The sequence below is a fragment of the Podarcis tiliguerta genome, assembly GCF_965153285.1.
Source record: "Podarcis tiliguerta genome assembly, chromosome: 4".
Taxonomy (NCBI): Eukaryota; Metazoa; Chordata; class Lepidosauria; order Squamata; family Lacertidae; genus Podarcis; species Podarcis tiliguerta.
Genome location: NC_139537.1, coordinates 43,235,742 through 43,260,199, shown reverse-complemented (window position 1 = coordinate 43,260,199; position 24,458 = coordinate 43,235,742). Strand labels below are relative to the sequence as shown.

The window sequence follows — 24,458 nt, the reverse complement described above, 5'->3', positions numbered from 1 at the left end:
CCTGAGATAATGGATTTTATGCACTCAGTATACATTAAGCCTATATAAAGCAATGTAAGTAGGCAGTGAAATATCAGGAAACAATTCCTAACAACCGTGTCTAAGGGGCTGTAGTGTACAATAACCTCTCCTGGGAAAGCAGGGAGGGGAGATCCTATCACTTGAATTATTCATAACAATAACAAAAGTGAACATTTGCAAAAGAGCGTATAAGAAACAATCTTAACTTTATAGAGTGTGCGCACAAATGGATCCAATATGCTTTTCCTGTCTGTGATACGTATGACATTGTGGCCCCGAGGGATTATGTCTGTTTTCCTGAAGGTGACTTGTTATTTCTTTCTTATAATTAAAAAGTTGTGTTTTGTTGCACCGAAATATGGTATGTACTCTGAAAAATAATGAGACACTGGGAACCATTGGATTGCCTGGTAAGTGTGTCCTACAAAAATACTCTTCCAAGTCTATTCCTATTCTACAAGGCAATATAGAAATATAGAAGATACTCCCTGGTCAGAGCACTTTAACATATATTCTATCCAGATTTATGTCACCACATCTAGGAAACTAGCTAGAAAAGAAGAAGAACAAATCTTCAAGCAAAAAAAGGAGTATGCCAGGCTATATACTTAACAAAAAACACTAAAAGTATAATGGTGGTGCCTAAATTTAAGTGTGATGAGCAGTGCAAAAACAATGTGAAATGTAAAAAGGATAGGTGGGCATGAGGGTAAGGGAAATTGGTCTATATCTGTAACAGCAAAGTAGGGATTTATGCATCTCTCCAATTATTAGAGGGAATGATGGAGAGAGAAATATTTGGAATCACTACAAAATCCAGAAATATATCTAGAATACACACAAAATACTATTTATAAATATATATATAGATCTAGAGTGCAACTAGACCAGCCTCCAGGTGTTTTGAACTACTCCCATCATCCCTGACCATCAGCCATGCTGATGAAACTTGTAGTTCTAACATCTGGAGAGCACCAGGTAGGAGAAGCCTGATCTAGAGTACACAGTTTGTAGTTATAAAAAGGAAGTGTACAAGCAAGCACAGATATGCCTCTTTTGTATATTAATTTTTCAGTTCTGCTGTTCTTTGAAAGATGAAAAGTAAAATGCCATTTTGAAGTTATATTCCTGCATTAAAACATCCTTTAATTAGATCAACATATACTTAAAAGAGTTTTCAGATCACACAATTAGGTTCCCCTGTAAAGTTTTCTCCATGCCCCTATTAGTTTACATTTTCCTCACACTCTCAGGCTTGTACTCATAGCAATGTCATATAAAGACAGCTGACCACTTTTGGTGACAGAGGCAATTGTGGGAGAGCTGGGCAGTGTCAAGAGTTCCTTTCCATGCAGCCTGGTGACTCCGTCATCGGCCTCAGCTGGTCGCAGGGGTCAACAGGATTTCCTGCTGAAATCTAAAATTGAATTGGGCTTTGGGGATGGATCAAGTGAAGCGAGTCTTAACTTGGATCTGCCTCTACAGAATTTAAACTTGTGTTGGGAGCCCCATTCACCTTCCCTGTGGCAGTGCCTGTGTATGACTTTGCTGTGGAATAAATTGGTTGCCATATTTGGAGCCAGGGAGGAATCTGCACCTGTCTGGGGTTTTTGCTTTCCTCATAGTTTAAACTAGACCCACCCCTTATCTAGGTACAAATTTCAAGGTCTCAGTAAAGGGGTCCAGGGGGAGGCCATAGAATTCCCCAGATGGTTACCTGGTAGGATCGCCCTATTTGATTTGCATGATAAGGAGATTCTTAATCCAGAATCAACCCTGATGGAATAATCAGCCAGCAATTGGGCTAGCTGATCCAGAATACATACCCAGTGCCTGTGCCAAAGTCTAGTGATATCTGTAATCAACAATGTTGTGGCCATTTCGATCCGAAGCTGTTGTCATGTCATTTCATGCCTCCTATTCCCTGCCCCCCCAGTGGCCCCAGGCTTACTGAGCCTGGGCCCAGAAATACATGTGAGAGAATAAGACAAACTATAATAATATATCACTATGTCTATAACAGAATTGTAGCTGCATCTGGCTGGTATTGATCACCGCTCAGCGCCACAATTCAACTAATTGGTATACAAATTAATCCAACACGAATCCACTCAATATTCCAGGCCCCATAAAGGCGTGAATATATTTTTCATGTTAGAATTTTCTAGGAAACTGTGATTGATACAGTGTTCTAGTTAAATTCTAGGAATATGGTATTTTAACAGACATTAAGATAATCAGGCTTTGTTTCCTTAGTTAAAAATGAAATTCCACACTGTACAAAGGCCCTCCATGCTGTGACATTGTTTTGATGCCAATATAAGTCAAGGTACATAAAATTTTAATAGAAGATTTTGCTTCAGATATATTGCAGAACTGATGCCTTCAGTGTTATATAATGGCCTATCACATTTCATAATGATGCTCCATGTTTAAGCAGCTTATAAAGGATGTATGAATACTATAAACAGCTTATAAAGAATTAATTCATGAATATTAGAATGAATCAATTATAGATTGTTACAGACTCCAACAGGTTGTTCACACTTTGATTTATAACATACTGTACTGATGTGCTTACAACTGCCTATAACTCAATAACACACAGTGGTCATAGCTGTTACATGCTTATAACAGCTATTAATCTTTTCTAGGCCCTTTATAAACTATTTATAAGCAGAACTTTAATATAAAGTGCAACCTAGATGTTCACCTCCATCATTAGTCACTAGTGTAGGCTCCTTCTGGCATATGCTGAAACTTCTGGATGTAGGTTTGTAGCCCTAACATTTTATCTTAAAAGCTGCTCTTTAATTTTACAAATCAGTGTTTGACACAGTTGCATTGTAAGCTGGAAGTTCAAGCTTGCACATTGAAAATTTTGCACCCAAATCTTTCCACATTGCTTAATATCTGTATGAATATGTGAAATTGCATTATGCTGTGTCAGGTCACAGGGCCATTTAGCTCAGTGCTATCTACTCAGACTGGCAGCAGCTCTCCAAGGTGCTTAAGCAATAGTCTTCTGTGACATTTTTTTTTAAAAAAACCCCATACAATTCTATTTCAAAATTAAGTTAAAAGTACAAGCAATCAAAAGGGAACACGCACACAACACAAGGGCACTGATGAAACAAAGAAGGAAACTTCAAAGCACACTAATGATCATGGAGATTGAACATGGTACCTGTTGCATACAAACCATGTTCTTCTAGTAAACTATAACTTAATGATGCGAACAGGCTTCCTTTCCCTAAAACACTTGCAGAATAATGTTCAAGGGAAAAAAGAGAGTTTTGACATTGTCAGCAAAATCTTTGTGATGTGGTATAATGAGCACATGAAGCTGCCTTATACAGAATCAGAACACTGATCCATATAAGACCTGTATTGGCAATGGCTCTTCAAGAGTAAGAGATCTTTCCCAGCCTAGCTGCCTGAGCTCCTTTATGTTGGGATGGGAAACATTTGACATTCCTGATATTGTTGGGCTACCATAAGAAGCCCTAGCCATTGGCAATGATGTCTGAATTCCCCACCCCTGTTTTAAGTGGAGTTGCCAGGGGTTGAACCTGGTGCCTTCAGCATGCAAAGCAAACGCTCTGCCACTGAGCTATAATTCATCATGCCCTTTATGCTCCTTATCGTCAATGTCTAGAATGATCACTCCATAAATTGCGCCCGAGGCCCCCCAAGCCCTTTTCCAGTACAGTGGTACCTCGGGTTAAGTACTGTACTTAATTCGTTCCGGGGGTCTGCTCTTAACCTGAAACTGTTCTTAACCTGAAGCACCACTTTAGCTAATGGGGCCTCCTGCTGCCACAGCACCTCTGGAGCACGATTTCTGTTCTCATCCTGAAGCAAAGTCCTTAACCCGAGTTACTATTTCTGGGTTAGCGGAGTCTGTAACCTGAAGCGTATGTAACCCAAGGTACCACTGTAAATAACTTCAAATGGACACATAATTTTAGTTTAAGTTTGGGGCAAAATTTGGCCACAGCTTTATTGATTACAAAACAAATTGAGCGGTATTGGCCTAGGCAATGGTCAGGGACTATAAATGACTCCTGCCTCTCTGGCTGGCAGTCTGAAAGGGTAAACACCAAACGAGGGAGCAACATAGGTGAAGATCGATTGAAGCTCACCTCAGGGTTCCTGTGGTCCTAGCATGGCCCTAGTCCCTCAAGCAGACTTCGGACAAGATCCAGGACCCCCAGATTCCTTTACTGGAATACCCTATTTCTGGAGGGGCAGGTGATGACCACACCTCCCCTCCAGCATATTTATATAAACCAATGCCTAACCCCAAACCTTACAAAGTTGTGATGATTGCTAAGGGGGTAGGTGAAAACCAAGTGGCCAAGCCAATCCACCAAATGGAAAAATTCCTACCCAGCCCCTGCTCCAAAGCAGACGACCCAATCCAAAGCAAGGCCAAACAGCAGCACCTAAAATAGGGAGGGAGGGAGGGTGTTCGGCAGCACAAAGCAAGTGCCCCATCCCCATCACGCTGCTGCATTTATAGGTCCCTGGGATCACACCCACTTGCCCCATTTCGTCCAAACAGCCAAGCGCGATCCCAGGGCCCAACAGACAAGGCTTGGGCCATGCCTAGCAACAACATACACCTTGGGGGTGGCTTAAGGGTCCCGAGTGCAACCAGGACCCTCAATTTAGGACAATCCCATTTCCATTGTCTTTTTAATGGGAAAAAGGTCCAGGCCAAAACCAGTGTCAGACATCACCTATGAGCAACTCAAGGGCTGCAAACTTGGCAGGGTTCACCAGCACTGATATCTGGTGGCTGAGTCTGGTGGATATAGTGTCATTCTGGTGCACTGTGGTAAATTAAAAGGTGGCTCCTGCCCAGCACTGATTGAAATGCTACTGTCAGCTGAACCCACTGGTATAGGTGGAGGCATAGGTGGGGGACATGTTGCCAAGGGACCCCTGAAGACTGGAGCACCCTTGGCACAGTCATACTGATATAAGACAGTGAGAGACAAGTGTTGCAAATCATTGCAAGACTGTGTTATTTAAGAATGGCACATGTCATATGTAATTACTTAAGGATGATTCTTTAAAGATCAGCTAAGAATGATCAAGGGCAGAGATAATTTTCAAGCCTTACTTACCACCTCACATTTTCAGGTTGGGAGTATACACTGAAATTCTTTTCTGGTGCTGCCATTTTTTCCAGGTGTTGACACAGTGGAATAGTGGAGATGTGCAATCTCATGCTACATAAAAGCTTGTGTACCTACTCCACAAATGCCTGAATATTCATTTCAGGAGAACAGCAGTGTCTGTCAGTCTACCCTTAACCCAATGCAGAGGCAAATAGATGGGAAATTAGGCTGTGGAGTGACGTTGGTGTGTTTTAATATTTGTAATGCTTCCAATATTTCAAGGTTCAATTAAGCATTCTGAGCCCACACTTGGTTATCATGCTAAATAACAGTATATGGTCCTAAGATTTTATTTCACAAGCCCTTTCCTTTCTTCATCTACCCCTTGTTTTCTGTCTTACTTCCTCTTTTGTGGAAAGCGTAGATTACAACTGAACCAGGCAAGCCATACTTTGCGCGAATCATTGCTTGCTTCAAAATTGGAACTGTAGACCACAATTGAACTATAGTTTCCAACTTGGGTTTTTAAGCATTTTTTGGTTTGCATAAACAATAGTTTGCCCAGCTTAGATTTACCAGCAAACTATGCTTTGCTATGAAAGGAAAGACAGTATTTGCCTGTGTGAAGGGAGACAGAAAACACAATTAACTTTCCTATGATTCATTCAGGTGGTTGGGTGTTATTTCTAAACTGAAACACATAAAATGAGGTTTTAGTGTTGAAAATAGCCTTTAGGCTCCCTTTAAATCTTCTGTCTAATTTAGGTAGATATCCAACAGTGCTTCATTTCTACCAAAATGTATTCCCTCTGTGATATCATATGCTGATAAAATGTGGTATTAATCTTCCTATACAGCAATTGCTTAAAGATAACATATCTGACGTGGAAAATATTCTCATGATGATTAGATTGCCCTGTATCCAAAACTTCCAGTTTAGTGTATCTAGTTAGCAAATAGTTCCAAGTCAGATTAGTAAAGTAACTGCTAAAATGTACTGAATGCAATTATACAGCAGTTAAAATCAATTCCTCAAAACACCACACACACTAGCATTTCTAGGGCTGATCCACTTTGATTGTAGTATAGGATATATATTTATTTAGATTAAGTTGTTATGCTATTGAGAATGACACATGTACTTAGCTAAAGTGCAGCTTTAAAATGTACTTAATATAATAGCTGATTCCAATACCATTACATTTAGAAATGCCAATACATATTCTTGACTAACGTGACAGTACCAGTCAAACATTTTGAAAGGCATATATAACCCAACAGATACAGATCTATCTCAGCTTGCCCAAACATAGCAAAACATAGTTTTTTAATAGTTTAATAGAAAACAGTTGCCCAATATTATTATTGGGGTTTTTGTTTTGTTTGTTATTCTATTATGTATTTTTTTAAAATATTGTAAGCTGTCCTGTGATCCTCGGATGTAGGGCAATATAGAAATATAATAAATAATATTATTACTTATAATAATATGAAGAAATAAAAATCATTGTGGATTTCACTTAGCTAAGGCCAAATTCCTTGAAGCCAAAATGCTAATACCCCCCCCCCCAATTGATGGATAATAGATTTAGAATGAAGTAAAAAGTTCAGAATTTAATGTTCCATTCAGAAACAATTCAAATTGCCTGGAAACGTAACTTGAAATTGTCCATTCCATATCTCAAGTTCTGTATATTCCTTTAATTTATTCTATAAAATTTTGCAAATTGACACAATAAGAATGAAAAAATCTATTGGGGGGGAAATAGTACTGCACCAGAGGATCTGCAAGGAAAAACAATATATAAGGACCTGCTGACACCATCATTGAGGCTATATAATCCCATCTATTGGAAGGGTGGTGCTTTCATCAACCTCCCCCCCCACTGCATCAGAGATCTTCAGTGTCTAGGTCTAAGTGAATTGCAGAAGTCATTTTGGTTTCTTTGACCAAGTCCAGAGTCTTGGATACTGCAGAGGATAACTTAGCGCTTCTGCCTATTCTTCAATAACAATACTCCCCTCTCTAATTACAGAGGAGTCGAACAGGGCTCAGAACAAACACAAGGTTGCATAGTTTATGCTGTCTTTTAACGATATTGTACTTTCTATCTACTCTGTAGTTGTCTCCGAAGTTTAATAAACTCAAAACACTTAATTTTATTACACTGAACTATTGATTATCTGTTTAACACTAAAAAACAAGGCAATCTCCGACTTTTGCCTCACTGACTGAGTGAATTATTTTAGAGTTAAAGAAATGTACATTACAACAGAGAATTCTTATGTACTCCAAAGTATTTGTTTTGTGCAAGACTGCCGGCTATTTTACAGAAATACACAAATGTTTAATCTTAGTCTTACAAAGGAAAGGCCTTTTATTGCTTCTCAAGTGAACTGGATATTCCCTTAGGCTTTACACTACCATTTAGGTTTCTATTTCTTGATTTTATTGCCAACATAAGCTTATTTAAAGGAATGACATACAGGCTGTCTCTTTCGAAGGACAATTATTAAAAACAACCTCCTCCCTTTCCTCCCCCACTTTTGTTGTTGTTGTTGCACAGGGCTTCATTTGCAAATATTCAGATTTTCTCAATAGTAAGTGAGCTTCTTATGATGTTTTACTGTAATTGAGGAATGTAATCAGTGACTTTTCCCTTAATTGGTGGTCTTGTTGTATTGTTATAGCTGTTCATCCATTTTGCTGCCTATGTTTTATACTTAATTTTGATATAGATTTACTTTTTTTAATGATATTTAGAATATGAATAAAAACAAATAATTTGGCAGGATGACCTATCTACACAGATTTTTTCTAATTCCCATCTCATTTATTGGTCTCAATAGGAAGTTAGCCTTTTACACAAGTTCTGTACTGTATGTACTACGTGTGTGTATATTATAAATTAGTTGGGCTTTTAAAAAAACACTCAACAATGCCTGAGAGGCATTGCGCATACATGGGCGTTTGATTCAAGAAGTGGCCTGGTCTGGGCAAAGTTCAGCTGAATTTCCAAATTCCCTGTATAAATCAGTTTAAAATGGATTCCTCCTCCATCCTTACTTCCTTTTAGTCAAAGAGGCAATGGATCTGGATCAGTTTCTGAAGGGAGTGATGGGGTGGATCAGGGTCAATAACCTGAAGCTGAATCTTGACAAGATTAAGGTGGATTAGGGGTGGGGGGTCTAGAAATTGGAGAGTTGGCCTGTTACGAGTTGCCCTCCCTTGAAGGAACAGGTATGTAGTTTGGAGTATTCTTTCATCCAATAGTCTCACTTGAGGACTGAATTCAGTTGGACATCAATGTGTACAGGATTGTATCCTTGGTTTGTTTGATATACTCATACTGTGCTTTCAACAGCTGAATTACTGACAAAATATATTAAAGAAAATGTAGACTGTTGTAAAGGTTAGAGGCTTATTTTAACTGATAAAAGTTTGCTTTGAATACAGTATGGACAGCTGTTAATTAATATTTTATGTGCATCTCTTGCAGCAAGTCATCTGTAAATTCTGTAATGTATATCAGATGCAAATAGCATAACTGATGCATAACACATGCTGGACTTATTTATTATGACTTTGGTGTCACCTCTTAATTTGTGATATGCCCTACGTTTGTTGTTCATTGAAGTGGTCCTAGAGATCCCCAAACCCCAAACTGCAGAACATGGAAAGCAATGCCTGCTGTTGTGCCACACAGCTCTATGTATGTGCCACATAGCTACTGTGCAGATGTAGCCAAAAATCGGGTTAACAGCCCAGATCATTGATCTTGGGTGGCAGATTTTGGGATAGACACACTAATGTAGAGAAACAATGATTAGTCAGGGGTTCACCATTTCCCTCAGTAAGCAGCCCTGTCTGCTCCCCAGCCTGCCATTTTCCTTGCCTTTTCTTATACCTGGTGCCAAACTATACATAACACCATGTCTCTAAAAGCACTTCTGTCCCAGCCACAAGTTTTTGTACATCCTCTTTTCCCCCTTCCTCGCTGTGTAATTTAATTTTGAAAGTAGTATGTAGGTGGGTGAATGCTGAACTCAACTCCACTGTCTAGTTTAACCAAGTAATTTCCTCATACCCCATCTAGCTTTTCATACTTCGCTTTGCTGCAAGAAAACAGCTGAGAGAGGAGTTGAAGGAGAGAAAGAGGCCAGGGTTGAGAGGGGGTTAACATCCACACCAACATGTCTCTTTTGCACTTTATAGACCCATTACTCCAGACTGGGGCAGGGAATCAGCTGGAATTTCAGTGCATAGATAGATAGCTTGATCTAGTTCACCCTCCATCAACCTGGTGCCCTCCATAAGCTTTTAAGTACAACATCCACCTGCGCCAACCAGCACGGCCATTTTAGGAATTCCAGATATATCATTTTCACTTACATTCACACTTGCCTTTGCAGGTAAATTATGAGAAAGTCTTCTGTAAGAAAAGTACGATATAATACTGAACATATATTTGTTTTATGAATGTATGTAGTACTTGCACCACCACCAGGAGTAACTTTCTGGTCGGTCTCACTGCATAACATTCTTCCCCTCAGTCTGCCTATAGCATCCGTTATTAAGAGTTCATTTTGCCATGGAATTAAATTGTAAGCCATGTCTCAATAAATCAACATCAAACTGTAAGAGGTGAGATCTCTTTAATCTGAACAGTTTCACAGTTTAAAGACAGAGTTTTCTTTTCTGTTTGTAGCATTTTAATTCCAAAGGGACAAGTGTGATTGCTTTTCCAGACTCATTTTAAGAATAATTTGGTTTGTGAGACAAACAGGCATGCAAGCGAAATGCTTTTACAGGGAAGGATGACATTTAAATTGCTATTGATCTGCGGAAAGTTCAGTTTGCATAGAAGACTGAGGATAAAGGATAACTTGGATGCTTTGAGTGTGCAAACTTTGGCCTTACCTGTGCTATACATTTAAACCAGTATTATAACACTTTAAACGGTCATGGCTTCCCCCAAATAATACTGGGAACTGTTAAGGGTGCTTAGAGCTTTTAGGAGACAACTATTACACTCACAGAACTCCAGTTTTCATAGTTCTCTGGCATGAGGGATTCATTGTTCAACCTCTCTGTTCCAAATCACCCTAAGCACCCTTTTGACCCTGCTGGTGTTTCAGTTGCTTCTGAATTTGCAGAATGGAAGCTTAAAACAACCTGCTTTCCATAAGGACCCTCATGTAAATTATACTGTTTCAGACTTAAAGGGAATAATCATAAACAATTTTTTTTGTTAATAATTGCAAAAGTGAGAAGTGCAAAGTAATCTAATTTGATGATAGTTTATTGCACAATACTTTGCGTCAGACTGATATGCTTTCTTATCTAAACTGTCTAACAGTAACTTAAGTCCTAAAATGCATACTTTAGTTAGATATATTTTCACTGGCACTGGTTGTTGCGTCCTTAAGAACATTTAGCCATTATCACATGGTCCTTTGGAAAAAGGATTCAATTTAAATGAGGTGCATAGTTGAGTGTGTATCCACTCATCTGCTGCATCATTACAACATGGCAAACAGCTTGTCAATCCCTTCCCCACATCATCTGTACCTCTTAACATTTTCTGTTCTTTCTGCAAGCATTTAAGTACTAGGCTGCATTTACAAGAGGAAATGTGAAAGGAATAAATCTCAAACGCCAAAAACCTTGCCTTAATATACCCTGAAATACTTGATTCTCCATTAATGAAGGATAAAACAATTACACTACTTTGCCCTGTAAACAACACTGAGGAAATTCTGTGTGACTCATCCATTTTGTCAATGTTATAACAGAACGAAATTGACTAGCTAATGAGATCTTAATAGGTGCAGTGATTCTAAAGTAAAACTCTGTACTGGCAGACACTACATTATTGAGCTAAGTTCAAGGTATTACTGTTACTTTATACAACCCTAAATAGCCTAGAACCAGTTTCCCTGAATGACTACCTTGTGTCTTATACATTGGCCAGATCACTTTGGTCATCTGAAGAAGCCTTCCTGGCTGTCCTACAGTTATCTCGTTTTTGGTTAGTTTGTGCAAACTAATTTTAGTGTGTTACTTTGGTGTGCAATTTGCATGCAAACCAGATACACACAATTCTGATATTTCTCCATTTCACCAAGCATTTCTAGACATTTCTGTTTTGCCAAGCTTTTTTAGAGAATTGATTTCATTCTCTTGTTCTTTTTGTTCTCTCTCTTATGATTTTATAATGTAATGTATTAATAATATTGCACCTTGCCATGATATACTTTTCAAATGACTTGGTGGTTTAGAAATACTCTTGCAAATAAATAAGGTAAAATAGTATTTGCACATCTGTATTTGGTTCACATCTGGCTCATCCAGAAACACAGGATAACTCTGACATTTCCTTGCTGAGCTCTTCCTAGAACATGAATTGAGATAATCCCCTGCTAGGCTGAAGAAGCTATAGGGAGCCATCTAGAAGAAGAAGAAGAAAATTCTCAGCAAATGACACCACTGCTGCAATTCCAATAATAGGTCCTCAGGTGACATACCTTCAATAAACCCATAGCTTTACATTTACACACAGTTACAATTTATGCAATTTGCATGAGAATTTACAATCACAAAGCTGTGTTATCCCAAACACTTTGGATCTGAAACAGCCCTGGCAACTTTCCAGATGCCTGGAGGTTACAACTAATTTGCATATTGATTTACATAACCATTTAAATTTCAGCATGACCCTGTTCTGCCAGAGAAATACACTAATAAAAAACAGAAATAGGGGCCTTCAAGCTGTGGGCTGGCTTGATACTTTTGCGAGCTCCTTTCAATTTAATTTAATTTATTTCTCCATCTCAATTTAGTCATTTATGTCCATAGCATTATGTTTATTCCTCCTTTTAGCTGTGAAATACTGCATTTGCCTTTTGTGTGCTCTTTAAAGGTGGTGTCATCAGCCTGTCTCTTGTATTCATCTGCAAGTTCTGTTCAGAACATACCTTGCACATGCTTCACAATATGTATTTATATATCCCGTGGAGAGTATCTTATGTCACTGTGCTAATTGTATGCTTATTGAGCTTTAGAGGGAAATTGGCCCTTTCTTATGTCCACTCATTTATGTAGCAGCTCCCTCTAATTATACTTCTGTTTATAACAGTCTCTCACACACAGATGAAGCACATACACCACCCACAGAGGGAAGTGGGGAGAATGGGAGCTCTCTCTCTCTCTCTCTCTCTCTCTCTCTCACACACACACACACACACACACAGCATAACTTGGGACCCTTCCAGTTGAATACAATCCAGCCATATATTGTGGCCTGCCAGGTGTTGACAACCCTCTCCTTTTCACAGTATTAGAGGCAAACAAGAACCACAATAGGTTTATCAATTCCCATTTAGGCTGGTGAGAGGGCTGCTACCAAAATTTTCCTCATCTGAATTTCTCTCAGATTTTGCAGTTCTGAATTATTGGTCTTCCTTTCAAGATCAAAGTGTTACACTAGAAATAATCCATTGTTCTGTTCTGTTATTTTTTCCGTATCATTTATACACTGCTTGATTGGTTTTAAAACCAAACAAACCCTGAAAAGTGGTTTATTATTTCCAAACTTTATACAGAGTACTGTGCATGCACAGTTTGCTACAGCTTTCACTTATTACATTTGCACTGATGAAACACAGGGAAAGAAGTAATGTTTATTTGCTCATGCATACAATTGCATCTAGATTCCTTTATGTACTATGTTTAAACCAATATGCATGTTTGATCCGCACTTAAAAGTGTCGGTGAAACACTGCAAAAAACTGTCTTGATCAGATTGTCTATATGATTGCATCAATATTCTTTTTCAGTTGCATGTTATTATTTATTAGATTTCTTACCCACCCTTCACCCAGTGCAGGTTACAACAATATATACATTATTAAGATCCGTTAAAACAATGATATTAAAGCGCACATAAGTATAACACTGCACAAAAAGAAAGTTAATTAAAAACGCTGCTATATAGCTGAACAAACATTCAGTCAAGAGAAAGAAAGGTGGTATATCCATAATTGACAAGGCAGGTCAAAGAGAGCAAGTACAAAACTGCAACTGCAGGAACATTTCTAATAATCACATTCAGGCTCAGCAACGAGAGCTGTTGGCAATAGCTATCCGTTGTAAAAAGGCAGCGGTTTGGTTATTCATTTATTCCAGACAGATGTCCTGATCTCACCAGGGGGCATACACCTGTGAAAGACAGAAGCAGGCTTCCATGCATGTATTCTTAGCTGGGAGGACTACATAAAGTAACAACTACATAAGTAAATGAATGCTGCATTTGCAACTCATCCAACTCGGTTGCTAGAGTTACGGTTACATAGCACCATTCAGAAAACCAACAGAAGCACCATCCAGCTGATGGAATGGGGCTGGGGAGTTAGCCTTTACCACACTGTCTTGACCTGAAACAGCTGATTGTGCTGTCATTTATTATATGGCTCATCTACTCTATGCACACAGAGGGGGCAGATATGGAAATGTCATTGTGCTTTTTAGATCAACCTGCAGCCTAAGACAAAGAAAGGTAGAAAGATAATAGAGGGACAAAACTTATGTCCATTTGGCTAGATGTCTCTTGCAGCATAGCACCAGTTGCATATTGAAACTGTTTATTTGTCCTTATGAATATTTTTTTAAGCATATGATCCTTCCCCCCCAAAAGTGTCTTGCTCAAGTAGTCATAATTGCATATAGATAAATAAAAGGGAGATTTCCTGTAAAGGATCAGTCCAAATAAAGTATCCTGGTAGGCAGTTATGCAGAAGTAATAGTGTTGGGAATGGGAAAATGGGAATGAAATTTATAAAAGAGCAGGAAAAGTGAAAAGAATGGGAATGCTTTTATGGAATGCAGGCTAATACTGTGTGTTGTGAAAATAGGCATGAATTCCACATATTCATTGAAATATATAGTTAAGATGAATAAGCAGGACATATTTCAAGGAAGAAAAAACCAGCACATAAATTTCCCCCCTCTAGAAGTGACTGAATCAACGGAATCTTTATATTGCTCCCTAGCCAGCTGTGATGACTTACAGTTAACATTCCAGGATAACACTGCCATGTTCTAAAGGCTTACTCAGCAGAAGTATCCTAAGGCAAATACATGGTGCTTGTTCTTATGGGGTCAGTGTGAGCTGAAAATGCTTCCTACTATATTATCATCAATATTACTAGGTAGGGAATACAACCAAATTAAAACAGGGCTAGAATGACCTTGGGGTAAGTGACAAACACCTTTACTACAACTGTTCACAAGTGGCAATAAGTAATGGGACCTGCAGAGGTAGCCATCAAACGTAAGTAATTAGCTGAAGCAAGGCAGAGACAAAGATACATCAGGCTGGGAAGTGGGCCAAAAAAAGAGGAATCAAATCAGCAAAGGCCTAGTTGAAGAAGCTAATAAAAGCATTCTTGTTTATGGCATTAGACTTAGGAAGAATTATAGCCACCCCATAAAGGTGGGTGGGTGGATTTCCTCACTTTATTTTCAGAATTTTTATACATTGTCTCAGGCTGTATACATAGAAAAAGCAGCCAGAACATTATTTTTATTGAATTGAAGCTACCGTATTTTTCGCTCTATAAGACGCACCAGACCACAAGACGCACTTAGTTTTTGGAGGAGGAAAACGAGAAAAAAATAATTCTGAATCTCAGAAGCCAGAACAGCAAGAGGGATCTCTGCGCAGTGAAAGCAGCAATCCCTCTTGCTGTTCTGGCTTCTGGGATAGCTGTGCAGCCTGCATTCGCTCCATAAGATGCACACACATTTCGCCTTACTTTTTAGGAGGGAAAAAGTGAGTCTTATAGAGCAAAAAATATGGTAATTTGGTGAGAAATCCCATCGAAATGTAGTACAGTGGTACCTCTTCTTATGTTCACCTCTGGTTACATATCCTTCGGGATGCGTACGTGGCAAACCCGGAAGTATTTTTCTGGGTTTTGCCACGCGTGCATGCGCAGAAGGACTCTACTGCCACGCGCACATGCACGGAAGCTGTCTTCTACCACACATGCATGTGCAGAAGCGGTCCCTCTGGTTGCAGAAACCTCGGGATTCGACCGGAGCTCTGGAACAGATCCCGTACGCAACCGGAAGTACCACTGTATTCTGTAAGAAACAACAGAATAGATGGAGGATAGATATGGATTGTGTACATTACTTCCCAAACCATTGGTGGGAGCGTACTGGATGCTGAGTAAACAATAGTGTGTGTACAGTATCAGTTCCACAGTCTACTTCTGTCTTTCAAATCTTTCAGATGGATATAATTGTCTCTTTCAAATATATATAATCTTTCAAATCCTTCAAATACATATCACTCATTTCGGAAATGGCCCATGCACAGTTTGTCATACCTTTCTTTCCCATCAGTGTGAATTTTTCCATTTTCAAAGCAATTGTGAGCTTTAAAACACCAGGCATTTAGGCTTGTTTCCTCCCACATGCTCTATGATAATGCTGCACCTAATCTAATCATATCAGCATTCCCTTTAGTTTATGGAAAGGTCACAGTTTGTTAGTCTGTATGTTATTGTTGATCCTGGTGTGCATTGTTTTACATTCATTTAAAGGCAGTTTAATCCCTCTCTTTGCCTTCATAAAGCTCATGACCCTTATTCAAGGTGTTGCTTTTTTCCATAGAACTCTGAATTTCCAAAAAATTATTTGTGTTCTGGGTTTTTTTGTTTTTTGGGTAGTGTCAACTGCCTGAACGATGGCCTACAGATTTGTTTCAGCTTTTTGAACCTGCTTTCAGTGATGAAACACCTAAAATCTGGGCCCTGGGTCATAAAATGATGGAGACTCTGATCAAAGGCTGCCTGATAGGTTACCTAACTGGGGAGGGAAAATAAGCATACAACAGCAAGAGTGAACCACGTACACAGTGATTCCAGAAGGAGGCACCATTTCATATGGACCTGTTCCCATAGCTACTCTGTTTTGTGTTATTGTAGCATCCTTTATTTGAACCATGGCAACAGAAGAAATTGTCTTATGGATAAGTCTTTGGATTTCCTGATATAGCGCTACCCTCAAATATGTTGGAGAAGCAAGTAAATTGTTCACTACTTCTATATCTGGCAAGAGCCAATTGTTACTTCACTTGAGCAAGTTCAGTTCAGGACTGGGTGTGCGGAAGCAAGTTGGTTCCTCTCTAGGCTCAGAATGATGGAGAAGCTATGTTGGCAGTGAGGAAGCCAGGGGATCAACTCAATGGCTTCTGTACAACACTAGCTAAAGCTAAAAGTCTACAAAAGGCTGGGAGAGCTAAAGGGCAAAGATGCTGAATGGAAATGGGTGAGAAATTGTGAAGTGAGTGTTTTGGGTGGAGAAGCGAAAGGTATGTAGGGTAAAGGCCTGAGACTCCACCCTAAACACCATCCTGACACTTCATGATATATATCGTTTTAAATGTGTTTGGGGGGTTATGGTTTTGTTTTGCTTTGGTTATTGTTTTATTAGGCATTTTGTGTTTTTATCTTGTATTTTTTATGCCCTGGACCACCCTAACATCTACAGATGAAGGGGGGTATACTAATTTAATAAATAATAATATTTGAACTGACTATATAAATTTTCTTGGTACATATATCTCTTCAGTTGTTAACAATTTCTCTCTAGCTCTCGTCCCTTAAGAGCTCAGGCTCATTTTGTTCAATAAATTACAAGAACTAATGCTCTAAAGAAACTCCTCTGCATCTGCAGATGGTTTAATCCTTCAAAGCCATGCCAGCTTCATTGACTGACCCTTTGAAAAACAGCCTGCAGAAACTGCAAGGACAATCTCATGTTTTTCTTATTAGGCACAACTCCAAGACTGCGGAAAAGACAAAGACAAAAATCTATCCTCTTGTGTGGGTTGCATTGACCTAGAGACAGCAGATTTTAACCAAATGCACTATATTTCCTGTGCCTGCACACTTTACATACTAAATTATTAAATGTGCTGTGTACCTTCTAATATAATGTTATTTATTTTCTCCTATTTTTACACAAATTGGGCAATAAACAAATTAAACCTTGGAATATACTAAAGCATGTAAGAAAATTCTACATGCAGAGTTTTAACCCTTTTTAGTCACAAATAGCCCCTTTCACACATTGGTGTGTCTCTTCTCAGTATTTACTCTCAAATTTCAGTTGTAATAAGTAGTAAATTCTCCCTCCCTACCCACATTGCATCTTTTCCTTATGATCCATCTCTTGGTTTGTAGAATCCCAAGAATGTGGAGGGAGGAGAGATCCCTTTGTCAAAAAACAGAAATAAATAAAGAAGAAAGAAGAATAAGGGTTTTCAGCTCAAATTCTTTTGAATGTTTAATAATACTGCACATGCCTGCTCAGAAGTAAGTCCCACTGAGTTTGGTAGAATTTTTTTAGGTGGCCCACAGCTGCTTGGTATCATTCCCTTTTAATTTGTAACAGAATGGTCCATGGGAATGATGCTGAGTCCTGATGTGGGACAGGCATGTCCAACTCCCAAGATAAAAAAAAAAATTCCTTCCACTAGCACCTTAAAGGTAAAGGGACCCCTGACCATCGTGGCCGACTCTGGGGTTGCGGAGCTCATCTCGCTTTATTGGCCGAGGGATCCTGCGTACAGCTTCCAGGTCATGTGGCCAGCATGACTAAGTCGCTTCTGGCGAACCAGAGCAGCCCACGGAAATGCCGTTTACCTTCCCACCGGAGCGGTACCAATTTATCTACTTGCACTTTGACGCGCTTTCAAACTGCTAGGTGGGCAGGAGCAGGAACTGAGGAACAGGAGCTCACCCCATCCTGTGGATTCGAACCACCGACCTTCTGATCAGCAAGTCGTAAGCTCAGTGGTTTAACCCACAGCACCACCCGCGTCCCCTTGTAGCACCTTAGAGACCAACTAAGTTTGTTATTGGTATGAGCTTTCGTGTGCATGCACGCTTCTTCAGATTCTACAACTCCCAGGAGACTGACATCTACTCCCAGTATAAAAAAAGTGACTGTGATCTACCCATTGTCATTGGAGGCAGGATGAGCATGCGTGGGGTAGATGGATTGCCCAGAGTTGTTGAGCATTTTTTTGGAGATAGTTGCACAGAGTTTTAAAGCTTCCGCCCCGTAACTTTTTGTACATGATACGGATCCCACGCTCTACCAGATCATGATCTACTGGTTGGACACCCCTGATATAGGACAAGGGTGGACTTGCGTAATACAGAGCCCTGAGGAAGGACAAAATTTACCTCCCTTAACTTCTGCAAATGCTCTCAAGTGCACTACATAATAGTTTTGCCCTCCCTTGGCTTGGTGCCCTGAGCAGGAGAAACACTTATACAGTACAGCCCTAAATGCAGCACTGATCTAGGCTAGTTCCCAGGGCCATTCTAGTTGGGAACAATTGTTAACCCAGTTGACTTGTGTGGCAGCCATTTTCCTCCTCAAGATTTTAACTGGAAACAGCTCTAAATAATGATATAAAAAATTCATCGCAATGCAGAATATAGAAAAGAAAAACAACAACATTAAAAGTGATAACAGATTAATTCTAAAAGCAGCGGGCAGAAATCTAGTCTCCTCTCAACTACATTCAAATGATTGTAATCACTAAGAAATTAGCCAGCCAGAACACCCACAAAGATAGCAGAGATGCTCACAATCAAATGTCTGGGGAGAAAAGGAAAGTATTCACTGGCTCCACAAAGATATTAAAGTAGGTGCCAGGTGAGACTCTGTAACAAGTAGATTAGACTTTCCATTTTAAAAGATGAACAAGCAGCGTGATCATTTCAGTAGTTCCGTCTGGCGCTTCGGGGTGCATGGAACTGTCTTGATCCTTTTTATGTCCTTTTTGCAGTGTCAACCGACAGGTTTTGTCCTGTTTCTGGGTGCGTCTTTTAAAATAGAAAACAATTAAAAAACAATTAAAAAGGAATTCCCAAGGGATGTCCCCTGTCCTGCTCTCTCTTTATTATTATTATTTTTTACAAAGCATTATGCACAATGGCAGGGTTAAAACTTTTTGGGATGTAATGGAGTAGCAAGGCCAAGGAAAGGCCCTATTACTGCCACCTACTGGCAACAATATGATCACACTTCATTCATAGCCTTTCATAGAGGCTCGTGACTTTCACAAACTTACCATAAATACTGAGCCCCAGAGATTTTTGTCCTGAACGGCAGTACCCGCAGACAAACTTCTAAGACCCAAAACACTAAACCTATGACGGAGAGGCTCTCTGTCTTCTGTGTGATGCAAACAATCCTATATAACATAATCAACCATTTCCTTCGCCCCACAAACCTCACATCCGCCCAGCCCTGCACAAACCACTCTGAAGAGTACAATGCCGGCCCTAGTCAGAACAGACTAACTTATCTCTGTTGTCCTTTCAGTTCACAATTCAAAAATTGTCAAATGATAGGCACATTAAAACCTCATTGGATTCCTGGAATGTATTTAGAAGTACGGAAAAGAAGTGGAATCAGTCAAACCGCTGTTCAATGGGCAAATCAAGGAATTGGATCTACTGAACACTTTGTTCACCTAACACTACCTTTCTCTGTGCTATTTGGTATAACTGGGAATTTGACATCCTGTATCATAAATAAATAGACTAATGTAGTACTAGATGCTTAATTCAACACATGCTTAATTCATTTTTTTTAATGAATAGTCTTATTAAATGTTCCATGAAAGGTACCATATGCTTTTTTAAAAATCTGAAAATGAGTTGCAGAGTCACAGCTAATTTAATTACATGGCTTCACTGTCTTGGGATAATAACGTTGACAGAAAATTAAAATATAGTTATTCCATGAATGTAACCTTCTCCATTGCCAAAAAAAAGAAAAAGAAAAGAAAAGAAAAGAAAAATAGCATGATTAACTAGATTGAAATTATTGCTTATATTTTGAGGGTTATTACCGTATTTTCCGCTCTATAAGACGCACCTAGTTTTTGGAGGAGGAAATCAATCAAAAAAATATTCTGAATCTCAGAAGCCAGAACAGCAAGAGGGATCACTGTGCAGTGAAAGCAGCAATCCCTCTTGCTGTTCTGGTTCCTGGGATAGCTGCACAACCTGCATTCGCTCCATAAGACGCACACACATTTCCCCTTACTTTTAAGAAGGGAAGAAGTGAGTCTTATAGAGCAAAAAATACGGTATTTTAAAAAATAACGTACACTGAGTTGATAATAGAGTAAAACAAACTTAAGCAGTCCACTGAACTGAGGAAGTTCCAAGTTTTGCTTTTAGCATTTAAAACCCTAAACAACCTGGGACCAGGGTATCTACAGGGATGAGCTTGCCCATATATCCATGCCTGGCAACTGCACTCCTCAGATAGGGCACGGCTCAGAATACCTTAAGCTCCAATGCTGTGCTTAGCTTATACTAGAAACCAGGATTCTAGCATTGTAGTGCCAGTTCTCTAGAATCAATGCCAGAATTAGGCAGTGTCATAATGTCTAGGCACCTACTGAAGACATTTCTGTTTAAGAAGGCTTTCCTTGGCATGTGACCCAGTCACTTATGGAACAACTGTGAATCTGTGTAAATTGTAAATATTTTTTCAGAGTTTGCTGAAGTAGTTTTAGATGTGGTATTTTCCCACCCACCACCTTGCTTTTGCACTACTTCAGTGGCTCTAAGCTACAAAGTGGTCTGTTATAAATTTGCTTTATTATTTTTTATTTTGGTATCATGCTACATGTGTGGGTCTTGTGATAGGAATTTTATGGCAATGTTCATAACCGCACATACATAGATCAACACAGGAAGGCCAACCTGGAACCATTTTGATCCCTAAACTGACCAAATGCTTTCTCTGCAAGGTCAAACTAGAAAAGTCTCCCCATTGTCTCTTTCCTCACAAATCCTGTATTAAGGACACATTTAAGATATGATTAAGGTGTGAGCCTGTGACCTGGCCCAGGAAATAAGTATTTTACCACTACAAAAGAATGGCCAGGCTCCCCAGGCAATCCAATCAAGTAACTTGCCAGACAGGAGATAAACTGGGACAGGAGAAAAACAACATGCAAATGTTCTGTTTCAGACCGCCTTTTCTGGGATGTATCTGAGGGGTGGTCTTAGGTTACACCCCTTCTGTGATGAACGCATAATGTTTCTGGGGGTGGTCTTGATCTAGAGGATGGGAATTTCAAAAGTCTTTATAAGCCCTTGCACAGCATTTTTGGGGGTCCTCTTCCTCTCCTGCGTGTGAGCGGAGCACCCTGTTGCAACAGATTAATAAAGACCAAGCTTACTAGCTGCTTTGCTTCTCAATATTCTCTGGTTGGCCTGTGTTATTTTCTCCTACCAATAGGGAACCTATGTAAGGACTCTATATGGGCTCTTGGATACCCCATAAGGGAAAAGGGCATATTTTTTATTTACAACAGTCTGACAGAGCAGCACAACCTGCATTAGACTTGGGGAAGAGCAAGGCAGACTAGATTCTCGCTTTGTCCCCCTTCCTTATTATCTGCCTAGACATCTCAGAAATCACTCCTGTGTTGGGGGCCTGCGACATAGCAGTCTGTTTGATAGCTTCTGGCAAGAATGGCCTGTCCAGACTAGCAGTTGTGGAAGGAAGGGAGTGCAAGTTCTTTCCCCTGTTCCATTATACCTGTGTAATATTAATAATAAAATTCCTGTGTACAGTTTTATTCTCATTTTATAAAAGTAAACCTGGACTGACAAAATGAAATATTTAAAAAAAGCATTAGCTATCTATCAGGGAAGCTGAGCCTGCCCCCCCCTCCCCACCCAAAATTGAACCTCCTCCTTATTAGAAAGCAGAGAGATAGCCTTTGCACAGTGGGGCAATGACCAGAATCTTTAATAAGCATCCTCTGTGGTTCATTTGATGTAAGTAAAAGAAAGAAAGGTTAGACATTCAGCCTTGTTATGGGGCTTATGATAAGGAATAAAAAACTGACAAGAGACAACACTGCAAATTTGGAAAACTGAAAGCAATGAAAATGCAGAGGAGGGAATTCTATGAACCAGTTTATTCGAGACAAAATTACATATATTATGCATCTTATATCTTCATTCAAGCAGGAAAAATGATGTCTCGGTAGCTCTATGATACTGGAGTTTATAATGTATTCCATGGAGAGCTGTTTACCTCCACAAAAAGTGAGAATATCCCCCCCAAACTTAAATTATCCCTTTATTTTATTCTTACCAGGATTGCTAATTATTTTCTATATCTTTATAAGTTTCCTAACAGCGCTTCCTATTTCATGTGAATATGACTTTAAATAAAGAATGGAAGATGTGTCTTACATGTTGCAGAAAACTGCATCCCCACAATTCATAAATCAATTGCTCTTAATAATACATCGCTGAAAAAGAAATTCTGTATGTAGAAAGGATTGGAGCATTACACATTAGCAAGTGATTTTGATTTCTGGCATTCATGCCCTATTTTGCAAGGAACTGTCCATCTTTTACAAATGGGCTACATGCAGTTAGAATGATAGCTGAAAAGTGATCTATTATACTCCACTCTAGGATTATGAAGATTATTCCTATTTAGCAATTCTGCATTTCGGTCCTTTAAAGGACTACTGTATTAACAGGGGGTGGGATCTTAAGGGGAGAAATGCAAGCAGTGAGATCAACATCTTCAGAACTTGTTCATGTTGAGGCTGTCCATCTGGATGCAACCCACAAAATGGGGGAATGGCATATTTGGCTGTTCAGATTGTTCAGACTAATGACTCAATGTCAGAAGGATGAAACTTACAGGTCTCATACATCATATGATTCCTGCTGAGCTAGTAACTGCAGTATTACCCTCTAGTAATTTGTAGTGGCGGTGGGCCTGTGAGCACAGCCAATTTTAGGCTCATACAAGTGCAGATCAGCCTTCAAACAGCTTTGCCCTAAACTGTTTAGAGCTTCAAAGGTAATCACTAGCAATTTTAATTGCGCCTGGGATCTTCCTGGTAAACAAATACAACTGATAGAAAATATGTGTTGTTTTTTTCTATCAACTGGACCCCACAAGCAACTAGACAGAACTTTTCTGTACCAACTGTCTTTAAAGGCAGTTTTACATTGACGTGAACTTCTGATTTTAACTAGGACATGTATAACTGCCAACTATTAAGGACCTCTTTTGTGGCCAGTCATCTCCAGTTCAGACCCCTTACTCTATATGTTAAGTAAGGGTTTTTAAAATCCCAAATGTATAACTTAACTCCACTTATGTGGAACTGCATTTTCCATTTTAATGCCCATTCACCCAATTTGGAAAGATCCTTTAGCAGCAATCCCTTGCAATCCATTTTTGTTTTTATCACCATGAACAATGCAAAAAGCTTTTGACAAAGCAGCTCCCCTGAGTAAGCTTAACAGTCATGAGATAAGAGGAGAGGTCCTCATGTGGATTGGTAACTTATTAAGTAACAGGAAGGGGTCTTTCTAAATGGAGTGAATGGGTGCTACAAGAACAAATACAATTTGGTGTAAACAAATATAAAGTGATGCATGTCAGAGTAAAAATCTTAATTATATAAATATAATGCTCAAGGGTTCTGAACTGGCTCCCACCTCTTGCCTTCCATTCCGTATCATAGATGTGGTGCCCTGTGTGGCACCCCCAAGGCTTTGTACCCAGTGCAACCAAAGTGGTTGTGCTCCCTTAAATCTGCCTCTAATTGCCGACATCATAACACTAGTATATAAATCAATTATGTAACCATACTTGGAGTACAGGTCTCATTGCCTCACCTCAAAAAATGATGTTGTGGAGTTCAGATAAGGGCAACCAAAATGATCATGGAGGTGAAGCAACTCCCCATGAGGAAAGGTTTCAGCATTCAGAGCTCAAACCCATGACCCTGAGATTAAGAGTCTCATGCTCTGCCAAATGAGCTACCAGTTGCTGGAAACTGCAGGAAGGGAGACTGCTGTTGTGCTCAGTTCCTGCTTGTGGGCTTCTCATAGGCAACTGGTTGGCCAATGAGAGAACAGGGTGTTGGACAAGATGGGCCACTGGCCTGATTCAGCAAACTCTTCTAAAAGTCTGGTGTTTATTTTCTAACCTTTGCAGACTTATTTTTCTACAAGCTTTGTACTTTTATATTTAATAATGCTTTCCACCTGGAAAAGATGTCAAGCATACAATTTCTCAGACTCCCCCTCCTCACAAAGGTCCCTTTTAAAGAATTAGTATTACAAGTTTGGCCACTTTCCGGTTCTCACATACTGATAATCGGGATGTTACAACTTTCTGTTAGAATATCAGTATGTTTCTATACTAGAATT

General features: G+C 39.4%; 1 long non-coding RNA gene across 1 annotated transcript in view; it reads left to right on the top strand.

The window, feature by feature from the left end:
- The first annotated feature begins 374 nt into the window (after nucleotides 1–374).
- The window catches only part of LOC310677039, a 127,313-nt gene continuing 103,229 nt past the window's right edge, over nucleotides 375–24,458 (top strand). Inside the window, exons 1-2 of the long non-coding RNA XR_014510885.1 lie at nucleotides 375–431; nucleotides 7,718–7,751. This is a non-coding gene — a long non-coding RNA (uncharacterized lncRNA). The remainder of the gene's footprint in view (nucleotides 432–7,717; nucleotides 7,752–24,458) is intronic.